This window comes from Balaenoptera musculus, chromosome 8 (genome assembly GCF_009873245.2).
Source record: "Balaenoptera musculus isolate JJ_BM4_2016_0621 chromosome 8, mBalMus1.pri.v3, whole genome shotgun sequence".
Taxonomy (NCBI): Eukaryota; Metazoa; Chordata; class Mammalia; order Artiodactyla; family Balaenopteridae; genus Balaenoptera; species Balaenoptera musculus.
The window spans coordinates 62336662-62353418 of NC_045792.1; the positions used below are offsets into that span (position 1 = coordinate 62336662).

Here is a 16757-nt window from a genome sequence, read left to right on the forward strand (position 1 = left end):
AGGACAACCTGAAAAGGGGCTGGCTATGCCAGTGCATGCAGCAATACCACCACAGTCTTCTCTGCCCCATATCACCAAAACGATACAATGGCAGTTGCTCTAGACTTGCAGGCAGACAAACTTAAGCCCAAACACCAGGTCTACCATTCAGAGACCTTGGTTGGGCAAGCCACTTAATCTCACTTAACTCCTCTGTGCCCCAGTTTCTTCATATGTAAAATAGAAAGGAAAAACAAGAGTTGCTATGAGGACTGAATTAAACAATACTTGAGAATTCACATGATCCTCCATGAATGTTGACTTTGAATTCAAAAGATTTCTCATATCCCATTCATGGTAGGGCAATAACCTCAATTATCAACTCTCCCAGGTGATGAAAGTCAGACAGTCTGAGAGAGAGACTGAAAAAGTGGTCACAAATTCTTCTCCTCCCTGTGTCCATGCCTTGCAATCCTATCCATTAAAAGTGGAGTCTTCTCTATCCTTTGAAGCTAGGCTGCCCTCATGACCTGCTTTGGCCAACAGAATGCAGCAAAAATGACACTGAATAAGTTCTAAGCCTAGACCTCAAGTGGCTTTATATGACTCTGCTCTCGCTCTCAGAACTCTAAGACTGTCACGTGAACAACCCCAGGTTAGACTGCTGGAAGATGAGAAAACATGTGGAGAGAGGCCTCAGTTGTCTCAGGTGTCCCACCTGCAGCCGTCACAAACCAGGTAGCCCCAACTGACCCACCAGCTGAACACAGACATGGGAAAGCACAGCAGAGATTAGCCCAGCCCAGCCCAGCCCAGAAGAACTACCCAGAGCATCCCAGCCCAAACCCTCAACCTGTAGAATCATAAATAAAGCTTGGTTCTTGTTTTAACCACTAAGTTTTGGAGTGGCTTTTTATGCAGCAAAAGCTAACTGATATATTCTGGAAAAATCAAAATCTACAAAATCATGCAAAATAATATTTTAATACTCTTCTTTCCCCCACCTACCACTCCGCTCCCCTGCCCCCCAAAAAAACCCTCCCCTAGCCTCCAAGAGTCATGGACTTTAATGACAGAACTGGATATGCAATCTCCTAGATACTCTCCTGCCTGTCAAGAACAGTGCCCACGATTACTGAGCCTGCGCATCTGGAGCCTGTGCTCCGCAACAAGAGAGGCCGCGATAGTGAGAGGCCTGCGCACCGCGATGAAGAGTGGCCCCCGCTTGCCGCAACTAGAGAAAGCCCTCGCACAGAAACGAAGACCCAACACAGCCATAAATAAATAAATAAATAAATAAATAAACAAACAAATAAACAAACAGTGGCCAGAGGTGGAGAAGGATGCTCTCTACAGGTGGCATCATCCAGGGGCATCACGTGACTGTCCCTCCCTACCACCTGGCTGCCCAGGGAAGATCCTCCTCATCTACTCCCAGGTCAGAAATGCTGTTCTAATTGGTGAAAATAATTTCCACAAGGCTTCCGACTCCCTGGTACCAGATGCTCAAACATTTGTCATAGTCACACAGCCTCATTATCATCATGAGAAAAAGAGAAATAACTGAATAGATCAGACAAGGCCCCATCACACATCCTGTATCTCCCCTGGCCTTAAGGACCAAAACCCTCAGCCTGTCACTCAAGGCCCTTTCCAAGTTGGCCTTAACTCTCTCTAGTCTCATCTCTAGCTTCACCTGCCACACACCCTATGTCCTTGCCATGCCAAATACCTCTGCTATCCCTAAATGCACCAAACCTTCGCATAACTCTATGTTTGTGAAAGTACTGTTCCCTCTCCCTAAAATACTCTGTCTTGCTGCCCCACTCCTTTTCAGATAAACTCCTATTCATCCTTCCAAACTTGTTCAAATGTTCTACCTTTGAGAAGCAGGGTTGATTTCCCTTAGGAAGAGTTAATTATTCCCTCTTTGGGGTTCCCACAGCATCCTGAACATCCTTCTAGTAAAACAAATATCACATTGCATTTTAACTATCTGTTCATATGCCTACATACAAAAATAATCCACAATTGATACTAAAAGATATTGCATGATTTTTATGTTTCTTGTGGGTTTGAGTATTCCACGTGTGTTCCTTGCACTCACAGCCAATGAAAGTAGTCAAAAGCCATTTGGAAGTTTTCGGGGTGGTGGAAAAAACCAGCCCAGGAAAATAAAGGAATCAGGTCTGATCCAGAGCAGAGGTGTGCGGCTTGGGAAAGGCTGTGAACTGGGAGATGTGGGTTCCAGGCCCAGGACTGTCACTAACTGTGCAACCTTAGGTAAGTGACCCCTTTTCTCTGAACTGTACTTTCTACATCCTTAAATGAGGGGAATGGGAATAAAAGGGAAGTATGGATTATCCAACCCTCCTCCTCTGCCTACTGCAACCAGGCTTCAGAAATATTCCCCTGGGCAAGATGGGAAGGGACAGACAACCACCTTCGTCAGCAAGTCAGGGACAGGCTTGTGGCTGAGGGCAGCCTGGATCTAAGACCTCCTCCAGTCTGAACAGGGGCTGCTGCAGCAGACAGCAGGGCTGGAGAACCATGGCAGTGATACACACAGGTACCAGGGCAACTGTGGGGACCAGAGTGGACACAGAGGACATGGGCTCTCTTTGTGTCACAACTTTTGCCCAGAAATTCTTATCTTCCCTCAGAAGGTCCCTAACCCCCATCGAGCTGTGTCAACCTTGAGCTCTTTGTTTTTTAAAGAGGGTTCCCCATTTTTCAATGAGGATACCAAAACAAAGTTTTTTTAGACAACTAGAATACATGAACTCTTAGGGCTCTGGATATATATAAAACGACCAAACATTAACTTATAATATTTAACATTAATTTAGTTTTTAATACATATTTAAATCACATAAAATATTATTTAGATATATTGCTTTTTTCTTTCTACTTGAATTATTCAAGCAACAGCATTGAGCTTCTATTTCATACAGAGGAACATCAGTTCTGAGAAATGTAGGACCAGGGCCCAGAGGCCACACAACCATCCCCAAAGGGGGTGGGCTTCTGCTTCCAGAATGAAGAACACACAGGCACCAGAGGTTCTCTGAAAACTGAAGATGTTCAGTCCATCTGTCACAAGAGTGAGCACTTCTGGTCCCTGGGAGGTATGGGGCAAATTATTCTTTTACCACCACTCCCTATATTAGGCACTTTACCTGTCTTATATAATCGTCAAACCATCTCTTAGAGGTAGGCATTGTCCCCATTTCATAGTTGGATAGACTGAGGCTCCAAGAAGTTGTCACCTACCAAAGATCATAGAAAGCAGAAGCAGAACTACAATTGGAGCCCAAGTCTGTCCACCTCTAAAACTCAGCCCTGTCCACTACGCTATACTCCTAATTCAAGTGTAAATAAACAAGGTAATTTTATTTTAATTAACTAAATGATTTGATTTTAAGTAAAATATTCCATAATAATGATCAGACTCTAATGATGACCTGGACCCAGCTTTGAACTTGGAATCGAGAAGGAGCTGGAAGCCAGCCCCAGCTACGCTTAAAGTTTTAAGAAATATGATCTTTGAGAAAAGGCAAATGAAGCAAGAGTTCTTCTGCCTAGAAAAAATAAATCTGGGGGCAGTTTCATTCTACAGATCAGTGGTTCTCAAACTTTGTTACATATTTGAATCATATGAGGTATTTTTAAACATCCTGACGTCCAGTCCACATCCCATTATCAATTAAATCAGAGTTTCAGGAGGTAGGAGCCAGGCATCAGTATTTTTTAAAATTCCCCAGGTGAGGGGACTCTCTGGTGGCGCAGTGGTTGAGTCCGCCTGCCGGTGCAGGGGACATGGGTTCGGGCCGTGGCCCGGGAGTACCCCACATGCTGCGGAGCGGCTGAGCCCATGCGCCGCAGCTGCTGAGCCCGCACGCCTAGAGCCCGGGCTTTACAAGACAAGCCACCGCAATGAGGGGCCCCCGTACTGCAACGAAGAGTGGCCCCTGTTCGCTGCAACTAGAGAAAGCCCACGCCCAGCAATGAGGACCCAACGCAGCAATCAATCAATCAATCAATCAATAAATTTATTGCCAAAAAAAATTTCCCCAGGTGATTACAATGTACAACCAAGTTTGAGGACCAGTGCCAAAGAGAGAGTACCCCTTTCCCCTGTGGCTGAGCCAGATAGATCTGCCCCCTGTATCATGCAGCTGAGAAAGACAAGCTCACCCAGTTTTAAAGAGGCTCCAACAAGTTAAGAAAGACTCTGAATGCAGCCGTCATGTATTTCCCCTCTGGCAGAGAAGAGAAAAGGGCAGATGCCCAACAGACAGAAGGGTCCTGATACCTAGGTACCCTGGGGGTTGGTGGGGAATTGGAGGACAGCTTTTGCGTCCCCTAACTCCCAGCTTCACTGAAGGACCCATGAGCAGGCTTAGGGTGCAGCCTGAGGTTTGGCACTACAACGACTGCTGCTGGGGCCTAGAGAGTGTGCTGAGCCCAGGACTTAGTGAGGCAGCAAGGGAGGTGGGCCAAGACTAGGCAGTCCACCCTTAGACATGAACGGCAGTGCCAAGGCAACCTGGGCATAGGGCTGGGGTGGGAGAGAAGTCCCAAGGAGGTCTCAGAAAACTAGCATGGGTCAGCTCAGCCCACCAGGTAGGGACACATGCACATAAGCCTGAGCTCAGTGCTAAGCAACGCTCTGAGGGTTAAAAAGCCCTTCATTCTAGAGCTCTTGCCCAGGGCTCCATGAAACTTTGCCGCTGGGGCCCGAGCTCTGACTCCAATAGAGCAGTGGCACCATCTGGAGAAGACTGATGCTCCACTGCCAGCTCTCACCTGTAGAACCGAAGCTGGGCAAACCTAGTTTCCAGACCTAGCTTTTTCCACTGTTCATCGACCAGTTCCCTCATCATAAAGATGGTGACACAGAGGCCCAGAGAGAGGGAGGGACATAGCTAAAAACCACAGATCCTTGTAAATCACAGGTGGCACCTTGAACCACTGAGCAGTCCCTGATTACCTCTGTCAGGGGTATGCCTCTATCAGACATTATGCAAGGAAAAAAACACTCCAGTTATATTCTCTGGCAGGCTGGCCATCCTCACTAACCATTCCTGCCCTCCCACCCAAGGCAGCCCCAGGGTACTGGGCATCAGCTAAGGCCCCCACCACACAAGCCCCCGAAGCCTTCCTTTAGCCCATAGCTCAGAGCAGCACCACCTTTGAGAAACATGTTGCACCCACTCCCCAGATGCCCAGTCCCTGCTAGAAAGACAGATTTCCATCCTAAGGTGATTCTGCTCCTGCCCCTGGCTGCCAGCAGGCTCACCTGTGGGGCCTGCTGCCCTGTGATTAGAGCAACACCTGGGGGAGAAGTCAGAAGAGCGACAGGTGAGACCACCACAGGTCCCAGAGGATGGTGCTTACCAAGTGCCCAGGAACACCCACCCTGCACTCTGCAGCCAGCTGGGCTGCAGGGCCTAAGCCTCAGGGAGCTGGGTACGGGGTGGGGAAGGGGGAGCAGCCTGGGTCCTCTCCTCCTTTCCCTGATGCATCCTCAGCCAGGGCTGCATTTCGCCAGCTCACCTGAGACGCTTCTGCAAGAAAGGGCTTGGTTGGCTCCTCCTGTTCCTGTTTATCTCGAAGGCTCTGCAGTATTTTTCCCAAACTGAACAGCAAGAGGGAGACCTCAAAGAGGCGACTCTCTTCCTAGCTGCATCTCCTTCCTAATCCTCTGGGTGCCTTGGAACAGACGCTCAGAAGGAAGAAAACGAGATTTTCAACTTTCAGGAACTAGCTCTGTCGCCCTCTGCATAGCTCAGGAGGCCATCACTCTCAGCCTTTTAGGACTCGATCCAAAAATCCTTCAGCCCTCCATGTTCCCCAAAATGACAGTGCTCATGTGTGGCTGGAACCTGCCCCGATCCGGCAGCTCATTTAAATAGAGCTCATCACAACAACAGTGTTGGTAGAGAAGTGAGTAGCTGCAGGGCCCTGGGGACCCCCTGTTTATACGTAGGGAGAATGATGCAATCTGGGTATCAAAATAGCAATCCGGAATGGAATAACAGGCTCACGCAGCAGCGGTGCCTGCACAGCCAGAGCTCAACTTGACACACTCTGTCAGCCCCACACTACTGCAGCACGCAGATGCCAGGCACACACTCTCACCACAGCATTTTAAAAATCAGCAGGAGCCCGAGATAGCCCTCCATGCCCCCGGCACTGAAGGAGGGTGGGGGTGAGGGGGCTTCGACAGACATTAAAGTCTGTCTCCTACACACTCACCTGCTCCTGCCACTTCACCTGAAGTCTTTATCCTGTGATGTCACAGTCAGTTGCCATAGTGACCAATTGTCCGTCACAGCGGAGGATTAGGACTTCAGATGGAGAAGACACACATTTATAATGCACAAAGGTCCTGAGAGGTGTCCCTCGGCAGCTAACTCTACCCCTCCCCCCAGGGAGATACAGTCACACACAAACTGGGAGAGAAAGAGGCAGGAAAAACAGGGTCAGGTTAGAGGAAAGATATTAGGATGGGGCAAGATTACGAGTCCAGGATAATTGCAAAAGCCCAGAGTACAGGCTAATTTCAAGAGCACAGAGGGGAAGTGACAGGGAATGAACTTGGAAAGACTGGCAGTAGAGTAAGTGCCTGAAGAGCCCTGGATGCTAAGCCAAGGAGCTCGACATTTATCCTAAAAGCAAAGGCCACCCAAAAAGGTTCTGGCTTTATGACTATCTTGATGGACTGGAGATTGGGGGCGGGGGGCAGGGAGGAGGCTTGTCCAGTTAAGGATTAATGGGATCCTGAATGAGGGTAGAAATGGAAAAAAAAAAAAGGGACAGAAGAGTTGTTTCAAAGAGAACCAAGAGGACATGACCAAAGTAGGATGCTGAGGGGAGTGGTGGTGTGTGAAGGAAAAAGGGTCACGTGGATGGGCTGCCATGAACAGAGGTAGGTAACAGGAGGAGGAAGAGGGCAGTTGCCAAATCTTATCGTACCTGTATCCTACTTTCTCTGGCATCCATACCTTCTTAAAAGGATCAGGCCTCATTCTGCCTTGCTGGACCAATGATTCACAAATCTGGAGGGTTTGTTAGAAATCCCAAATCTACCAAATCCAAATCTCTTGGGTGTGGGTATGGGACCAGGAATCTATATTTTTAGCAAGTTTCCCAAATAATTCTTAGGCATCCAGACCAGCACCGGTTCAAGGACCAGTAATCAGCAACCAGTGGCCTGGACAACTACAGTAGCTTCCTAGCAGGTCTTACTGCATCCAGTCTTGTCTCCTCCAATCATTCTTCTCAGGAAGCCAGAATGACTTTTCAGAAATACAGATCTGATTATATTCCACTGACCCAAAACTTTCAGTGGCTCCCCACTGTCTACTGAATAGCCTAAATTGGTCAAGACCCTTCTGTTTGGAAAGGAAATTTGGCTCTAAATTTCCTTTTCAAACAGAGTTCCTACTTCTCTCCTTCAAGCAATCCTATATTCCAACCAAAGTTAACGCCCTTCTGTTCCTCCTGCCCTCTCCTCCCTGTGCCTCATGCTAACACTATCCCCTACCTGTGATTCCCTTCCATATTTTTCTGGCCCTGCCTGGCTCCTACACAGCTATTCCTACTTGATGCCACCCACGGGTTCAAATCCACCAATTTCCCCAGGCAGAGCCTAAAACAGGGGTCAGAAAACTACAGCTCACCTGTTTTTGTAAATAAACTTTTATTAGAACACAGTCATGCCCATTCATTTCCATATTGTCTATGACTGCTTTTGTGCTGCAGTGGCAGAGTTGAGTAGTTGTAACAGAGCCTCTATGACCTGCAAAGCCCAAAATACTTTCTATCTAGTCCTTTACAGAAAAGGTTTGCTGACCCCCGAACTAAAGCAACAGCTACTTTGTTTTAGTCTCTCCCTTTGAGGTTCCATTCTGGTAATGGGGATCCTGCTTATTCCCAAGTCAACTCCCATCCCTGTGTGCTCCAGTTCTGCTAACTGGCTCACATTTGAGCTAGAACTTCAGTTTGGGGTAGGATGTAACAAACAAGGAAAGGACATTTCAGAAGGGGGGAACACCATAAACAGAGGATTACAGGTGACAAAATACGAGGCCCCTCAGGGAATGAGTGATGAAGCTAGCTCATGCAGAGGAATGACAGATGAGGCTCTGAAATTAGCATGGGGTCAGACTGGGAAGAGCCTTAAAGGCCATGCTAAGCTTCTGTTCTGAACTGCAAGCAATTAGGAGCCCTTTAGGCAGCTAGAAATTCAGGCCCAGGATAGGAGAGAGTGATCAGAGTTGAAGCTAGAGGATTTGGGAGCATAATCCACAAAGGCAATAGGTGGAGTAAGGTCAGGCAGGGGGATCCAGGGACTGTGGGGCAGGGCCAGGTAGCACATCTAAGCCAAGAGTCAGAATCTGGGCATAAGAGCCAGGTGACAGATTGAAGCTGGAGATGGATGATCCACAGCCTTCAGAGCCCATGCTCCTAGGAACCACCTGACTGTGAAATAAGCTTTCTGTGTCAAGAAAGTACCCATAGTGGAATGCAGAAGGTATGGGTAGGATGACCCTGGATTCACCTCATCTGATAGAGTGGTACCTTTATCTCTTTTCACTTCCTATCTCAAGAGTCAATCCAAGGGCTGATGCATTGACATACTCCATGCAAAGCCACTGTCTCCATTTCCAACTGGGCCTGGACAGAGGACCAGTGGGGGAACCAAGGGCAGCATCCTACTCTAGGCCTGTGGTTCCTACTGTCCCTGAAGGCCAGACAAGCCCCAGATTGGCAGGCAAGGGAGCTGGATTTTTTTTCTGGCTCTCTGTGACCAATTACGTGACATTCAGCAGAATTCTAGAACTTTCTGGAATCCTGATGTCCCATTTATTCAATGAGGGGTTAGAAATATACTCCAAGGGCCTTTCCTGCTCTCCAGCCATCATAGCAGTTAACCAGTGACTGGTCCCTCTTGAATGAGAGTTCCCGCAGACAAGAGGCCCCTCCAAGACCGTGTCCATCAATCACATCTACCTTGAACTCCCTCCCTAGCTATAGCTTTCCAAGTAGTGCCAGCAGCAGCAAGCACATCCCCCAAAACACTGCCTGCCTCCTTCCCATCACCAGGGGAATTGCTCTCCCAGTAACGGTTCTGAGGTACCAGTGCTACTCCCAGGGCCCTAGAGGGCCAATTAAGGTGGGGAAACTGTTCATGAACTAAAAAACCATCCTGCTGATAGGGCTCTGGAGCTCCAGCTTCTGCACCTGCTGCACACCCAGCTCAGCCCAGCTCAGCAACCTGCCCTCCACCTGGGAAACTTGGGTCACTGGCCACAACAGATCCCACAATAGTTGCACACACTGTTCATCACCTGGAGCGAGCAAATAGCAGTCACCTTGCCTGCCAAGCTCCTGGTGCTGAGATCTCATCCCCTCTGCCTCCCGCTCTCACCCCAGGCCATTAGAGCCCCTCCAGCTGAGCTGCTCATTAAGATAAGTATCATTTCCCTCTCTGACTCTGAGGTTGTAGCATCTTGCATCAGGTCCCTCTCTTTGGATCTTCCCAAAGCCCCAAAGCCTGCCCACTGAGGAACAGAGATTGTTCCCCCTTTCAGCATTTGTAGTTTTCAAGGGATATGCTGTTACATCACTAGCTTCAGGAAGCAGGAGGCTATGGTGGTTATTTGGTGTTCTTAGAGCTCTTCAAGTCCAGGCCCAGAGAATACCCAGGATCACCCAGTCAGTTAGTGCTAGAGTCCAGACCGAGCTCCAGGGCCCATGACTTCCAGACCAGGGCTCTGCCCATATGTAGACTGCATCATCCACACTGAGATTGGGAAAATTAAGATACTAAACAAAGAGATTCTGGAATCTGGACCTCAGAGTCAAGGTCTCCCATCTAGGATATGTCTTTTAGTAGATTTGAAGAGAAAGAATAATGTTCCTTTTATTCACATGGGGAAGGAAATATTCAAGTAATGGCCTTCCTCCCCTAAAACAACACATAAAACCATAGGAGTCCTGAGAATTCTGAAGACAGATCCAGCACAGAGTAAACAGTTTCAGGCATGCCAGCTTCCTTCAGAGCTTGCTACATTTATTTAAAGTATCACTTGGGGACTCAATGGCCAACTTTCCAGGTAGAATTTGACCTGGGACCATTTTCAAATAGGCTTAAAAGCAAACAGTCCCAAGTAGATATTCTCATTGGTTGAGTAGATCCGTTTCCAATATCCAGCCTTTCTGGAGCCTTCCACTCCAGTCATCACATAGCACAGCTAAGACATTGTGTGCTCAGCATACTACTGCCTTTGCTTTGGTCCCCATCATCAGCTTTCAAAGACCTGGTCCAGCTGGTCCCCTCAGAGCCTAAGACCTAATGCAGACCTACTTCCTAGTGTGATGGAGTTGCTGGGGAGAATCTCAGTTAGGCTGTGGCTGCATTAATGGAAGATCTGCACCTGATGGCTCGGGCTGAAGGGTTGGTCCTCTCGTCAAAGATTCTCCATGGAGTCTCCCCATCAGTTCAGTGATTCCAGGTGAGCGTGGAATCTCCTCCTGAGCAAAGTGCTACAGTGCAAATCACAAGCTTTAAAGATGGGTGAACTTGAGTTTGACTTGACCTGACCTTACACTTAGACCTTACACTTAGACCTTAGACCTTACATAATCACAATTCCCAGTGTTTTTTATCTGTAAAACGGGGATAATACCTACCTTATAGGGTTGTTGTGAAGTTTAGAAAAGATAATACAGGCATAAGCACTCGGTACAGCATCTGCCAACCAGAAGGTGCTTGATAAATGTGTTTCGCACCTCACAACTTGAGGACTAGAAAGGGGCAGTGTCATAAGTGAAAAAAGTTTTCCTTCCAGGCAAGAGCCATGGGAGATCTTTGTGGATCCACTGATTAAATCATTTGTACAATAAATATTCACTTAGGCCCTCGTCCTGTGTCAGGTTCTATGCTGGGCTGTGGCATTGTAGAGATGAAAGGCACAGCCCAGTTGAATGAGAAGATGCCCACCTCACACCCTCCCCCAGTGCTGAGCCCCACTGCAAACATGCAGGCCTGGGGAGGCTCCACTGAGGGATCAGAGTTGAAAACCAGCTGGACAGACACTGAGCTCAGGCACAGCCCCTCTTCCATTCAACTCAGCAACTTCTCAGTTCTGCCCAGCAACAAACAGGAACAGATTTATGGAAATGGACTCATCCCCATGCAATGTGGCCGCAACTGGCTGGAAGCGTTGATGCTAAGGACCTATTTAATTCTTCAGCCTCTATCCATCTCCCCTGCCAACCCTCTACCTATTCCCATATTTAACTTTTGAAAGCTCCGGACTGGCAGAAATAGGATAAAGCCTTTTAGCAAGTCTGTACTCCTATTCTGCTGGATACAGTGGCAGTGCTAAAAGCTCTTTCCAAAGAACCAAACTCCCAAAGCATGGCTTCTCAAATTACAACAGGAATCTAAGTTCAGGTATTGGGTATCTCACTGGACTTGCCAGAGATAGGTGACATCTCTGCTTTTCATCAGTCAGCTCATTTGAGTGACATTCTTTTAGTCCTTCAGAAAACATTCAGTGAGCAACTGATATCCACCAGTCCTTGTGCATGGAGAATCTCCCAAAGGTATTGCTCCTTTGCCTAAACTTTAAACAGTCTTCTCTTCACATTCTTACCACACTGTATTATTATCATCTGTTTAGTTATCTGCCCTTCAATAGAATATGAGTTCCTTGAAGGCAAGGGCCCTGTCTTTTCATCTCTGCACCCTAAATTCCATAGGGCCTGGTACATAAAAGTCAATAACTACCTGTGAAGGAGATAGACATACAAACCAACAAATACCACACAGCACAGAATCCTAAAACCTCCAAGTAGCAGAGGAAGCTTATTCCACTCTGATCCACAAATGCAAATATGGAAGGTAACAATAGCCTGGCCAGACCGCAGGACATACTAAATAATGTAAGATGCCACATATTCAAGAAATTGCCTCTCTGGTTCCAAGTCAAGCATGTTTGCATCTAACAGATTTTTTTCCACTTCAGTTTCACAAGTTCTAAATAATGGTATTTTTTCACATTTCTTGGTCTCTTACTATATCCTAAGCACAGTACAGAATGTTTTATGTGTATGTCCTCATTTAATCTTCATAACAATCCTATAAGTTAATTACTACTATCATCATCCCCATTTTACAGGGAGGAAAACTTACCAAGCTATACAACTACTGTATTAAGTGGCAGGTAGATTAGGACTCACACTCAGATGCCCAGATATACTGACATCAAAGCTTATGTTTTCATTCTCCCTTGCACTTAGAATAACTTGGCAACAAACACTATGATTCTAATAATTGTCACTAGTATGAATTTAGTTTTCTGACTTTAGAGTCAAACATATCCTTGAGACATGCATAATTAGTTCATGTTTAAAACCTTTTTTTTTTTTAAAGCATTCTGTTGTGTTTTTTTTAATGTATTTTATTTGTTTATTTATTTTTTCAGGCTGCACCAGGTCTTAGTTGCGGCATGCATGCGGGATCTAGTTCCCAGACCAGGGATCGAACCCGGGCCCCTGCATTGGGAGCACAGAGTCTTACCCACTGGACCACCAGGGAAGTCCCTAGTTCATGTTAAAAATCTTAAGTGAGATCAAAGACCTAAACATAAGAGTCAAAACTATAAAACTCTTAGAAGAAAACATAGGGGAAAAGCTTTATGACAATGGATTTGGCAATAATTTTCTGGATCTGACACCAAAAGCACAGGCTTTTGGAAAAAATAGGTACGTTGGACTTCTTTAAGATTTAAAACTTTCACTATGTTAACAGGACACTATCAACAAAACAAAAGGCAACCCATGGAATGGGAGAAAATATTTGCAAATCATTTATCTGATAAGGGCCTAGTACTGAGAATACCTAAAGAACTCAACAACAACAACAAAAACCTGATTAAAAAATGGGAAAAACTTGAAACTAACAACACTGTAAATCAACTATACTCCAATAGAAAAATAAAAATTAAAAAAAAGGCAAAACTGAAACTCTATATCATTAAACAACTCCCCATTCCCTCCTCCCCCCACCCCTTTGCAACCACCGTTCTACTTTCTATCTCTATAAATTTGGCTACTTTAGGTACCTCATGTAAGTAGAATCATAGAGTATTTGTCTTTTTATGACTGGCTTATTTCATTTAACATACTGTTCTCAAAGGTCATTCATGTTGTAGCATGTGTCAGAATTTCCTTCCTTATTAAGGCTGAATAATATTCCATTATATGTGTATACCACAATTGTTTATCCATTCATCTGTCCATGGACTCTCAGGTTCCTTCCACCTTTTGGCTATTGCAAATAAGGCTGCTATGAACACAGGCATAAAAATATCTCTTCTAGTCCCTGCTTTTAATTACTTTGGGTATATATCCAGAAGTGGAATTGCTGGTAATTCTATATTTAAATTTTTTGAGGAATCACTTTACTGTTATCCATGGATCCTGCACCATTTTATATGCCCACCAACAGTGCACAGGATTCCAATTTCTCCACATCCTCACAAACACTTATTTTCTGTTCTTTTTTTTTAATAGTAGCCATCCTAACAGATGTGAGGTGGTATCTCATTATGGTTTTGATTTGTATTTCCCTAAATATTAGTGATAGTAAACAATTTTTCATGTGCTTGCTGGGCATTTGGATATCTTGTTTGGAGAAATGTCTATTCAAGTTCTTTGCCCAGTTTTTAATTGGGTTGTTTGTTTGTTTGTTTTTATTGTTGAGTTGTAAGAGTTCTTTACATATTCTGGATAATAACCCAACAGTGCTGGAACTTTTAAGACATATTTAAGATTCACCTTATTTATACATTTAACTTACTGTATTTCCAATAGTTCTTTAAGTAATTTAGAATGCTTATTTGCTGGACAATGGAATTATTTTTAAAAATTTAGTTTATAAAAGCAAATATTAACTGTAAATATGTTTAAATATTAATGAAAGGCCCTTTAAAAGTGATTGTTAAATTTGCTATATTTATAAATAGAACAAGATTTGCAAGTTAAAATTAAAAGCTTAAGGAAGAACTAAGTCTAAGTAGTAAGTTTAAAAATCACGTATTAATTTAAAAAATCAAAGTATACAATACCTATTCTGTACTCTGAACTCTCAACAGAGACTCAGAGAGCTTAGGTAGCTTGCCCAAGGGTTTAGAGGCCTCGAAATTCAGATCTAAAGACAACTGCAGTGCTATAATGCCTCAAAGATAGCCTAGACTTGTGCTACAAATCACTTTGAAAATACTGCAGACAACAAAACAAACAACAATGATGATGTTTCTGAATGCTGTCAACTTATTTGGCTTTTTCATCCCACGAGTTCATTCAGCAGACACTCACTGCATCTCTGTTACATGCCCTGTGCTAGAATACTGAAACGAACGAAGGGACTTGGCTCTTGTCTCCAAGGACTTCACAGTTCTCAATGAGACTGTTTCCTAGGAAACCTGATGTTCAGAAGAAAGACAGAAGCTCCTCCCTGCTGGAGGAGGGAGCAGCTTAGATGGTGAATGGTTCATTAGTCAGTGCGAGTCTGTTCAAAATCTGTTCCTGACTGACCCTAGGAGCCCAGCCATTCTCCCCCTGCCTTGGAAGTTCAGTGGGTCAGGACATGTCCTCTCCTTCTGGGGAGTCAGCCAAACCTTGAATCAAAATCTTCCCAGGTTTCTTAGCCTGCCACCAATTTAAGGAAATCCCAAACATGAAAAATCCCAGCTTACACAACATATATTAAGCATCAAGAGGATTTGCTTTGTCTCACAGATTCCCCAAAGAGTTGCTTTCAGCAATGAGTATCCCTTGGGCTCTTACATTCTGATTCTTTCTACACCTGAAATTCAGTACCTATGAAATGGGAAGAGACCTGTTATACAGAAGGAGGTGAACCTGTGGTGTTTTTGTACTTACCATCTGGGACAGTGCCATGAACCCCAGCAACCTGCCCTAGCTCCTGGATCAAGCCCTGGAAGCAGTCCTTACAGAGCAAATGCTGACAGGGTAGGAGCCAGGCACCTATATCTTGCAGGTCCTGTTGGCATAATGAGCAGATCAGTACAGCCTCTATCTGTCCACTTCTGTGTTTCCGGTCAGCTAGTGGTCGCCCCATAAAGCTCACACCTATATCCATGCCCATGCATGTGCCCAGAACCGGGGCTTTTCCATTAATATCCTCAAGCATGAAGCAGTGTGTACAGCGAGCAAGCTCCACTCCCTGTAAGTGAAGCACAAAGCAGAGTGATTTGCTTCTTTGGGGAGACAGATATTCCTGGACAGGCCAGAAAGGACTCAGAGACCAAGGCCTCAGAAGTCCAGGCTATGTCCCTCTCCAGAACTGGAGGCTCATGCCCTACAACAGGGCACAGACTCAACCTCTCACTTGGGCCCAAAAGACAGTCCAGCATCTTTGCTGTGGAAAACAAAGCCTGGAGGGGTCTGCTAGGTTGTGTGTTTATTACAGGGTTTGTTTGCCTTCAAGTGTCCCAGATCTACCTGTGCCTCTCTTTATAAGTGGACAAGCTTGATCCAAGAGTTCATTTTGGAAAAGAGAAGGAAATTTATTAAATGCCAAGTTTATGCCAGGTGCTTTATATACTTTATCTCCATCCTCACAATTACCCTTGGAGATAGGGATTATGATATTTTTAAAAATTAAATAAAACCGTCAGAGACAGGATGAGGAAACTGAGGTTCAGAGAGGTTGGGTAATTGCACAAAGACAGACAGTAAACAGCAGAGTTCAAATTCAAATTCAAATCCAGGTCAGTCTGATTTCAGACTCCATACTCTAAACTGAAATGATTCTCAAGCTGAGGTCCACACACATGTCCTCAGGAGCTCTCTCTGCCAACATTTTTAAATTAGTGTTTCATTCTGATGAGTTTTTTAAAGTATAAATATTCCGGATCATCTATATATTCATCATGATGAGATTTTAGAGGCAGTGTTAAGAGTTAGGATCTAGTTCTTACCAAGCAGTATTACTTTGCCTCAGGCTAATGAGAAGAGAAAGGAGCAGACAATATGTAAATGATGCACTCCTGCCACATGAAGCTAAAATGAGATTATGGCACACAATGATGAATGCTTCACAGTACTTGAAATAGACAAAGGTGGTGGGGAAAGTGGGGCACCATCATTGTGGCACAAGTTTGCTAAACTTAGCCACAACAGGGTCCACCACACTTAAGCTGTAGTGACAGTTTCGTTTAGCAACACATCATCTGCAAATGAAATTAACATTGTTAATTTGATTGTTTTGGTTTTTTATAATTTATAAACTGTATTAGGTTTTGTCATTGTATAAGAGCAGAAAGAGTGCACCTAGTTTTATATTTGTACTTATTTAAGAAAAAAACCAAAGATCATTTAATTCAAATCCGGAGCTCTGTAATTATGCAAATTTGAGAGAACTTTCACCTTCAATCCACAGTCTTTCAGAGCCAAGCCCATTAAGGACAAAGGACGAGGGGTTGGGGGAGACCAGGCTTCTTGCGGGCCCAGCAAGATGCCACTAAATAAAGTAACGGGGGGGCTTTCACCGCTAATTCATTCTGAGGCTCAAAGGGCAGTTATTTCCCAGAGAGCAGCCATAGTAGGCGAGGTGAGGGCAATCTCTCTTAGAAGGTTTAAACGTGGTTGAGTTTATTTCATTAGACTTTGAGAATATCAGACCTTTTAGTCTTAGAACTGCTTTACATATTTTAATTATTGAGCACCCCAAA

At 45.0% G+C, this 16757-nt stretch overlaps 1 protein-coding gene across 2 annotated transcripts in view; it reads right to left on the reverse strand.

Moving 5' to 3' along the window:
• Positions 1 to 16757, reverse strand: part of TRIM66 (tripartite motif containing 66) — a 57856-nt gene that overhangs the window by 33290 nt on the left and 7809 nt on the right. The window contains exon 1 of one of the 2 annotated variants that reach the window (XM_036860121.1): positions 5539 to 5909. The exons of the other annotated variant lie outside the window; for it this stretch is intronic. The gene's annotated coding sequence lies outside the window, so the exon portion shown is untranslated. Of the gene's footprint in view, positions 1 to 5538; positions 5910 to 16757 lie in introns of those variants that run through there. 2 annotated transcript variants of the gene reach the window in all.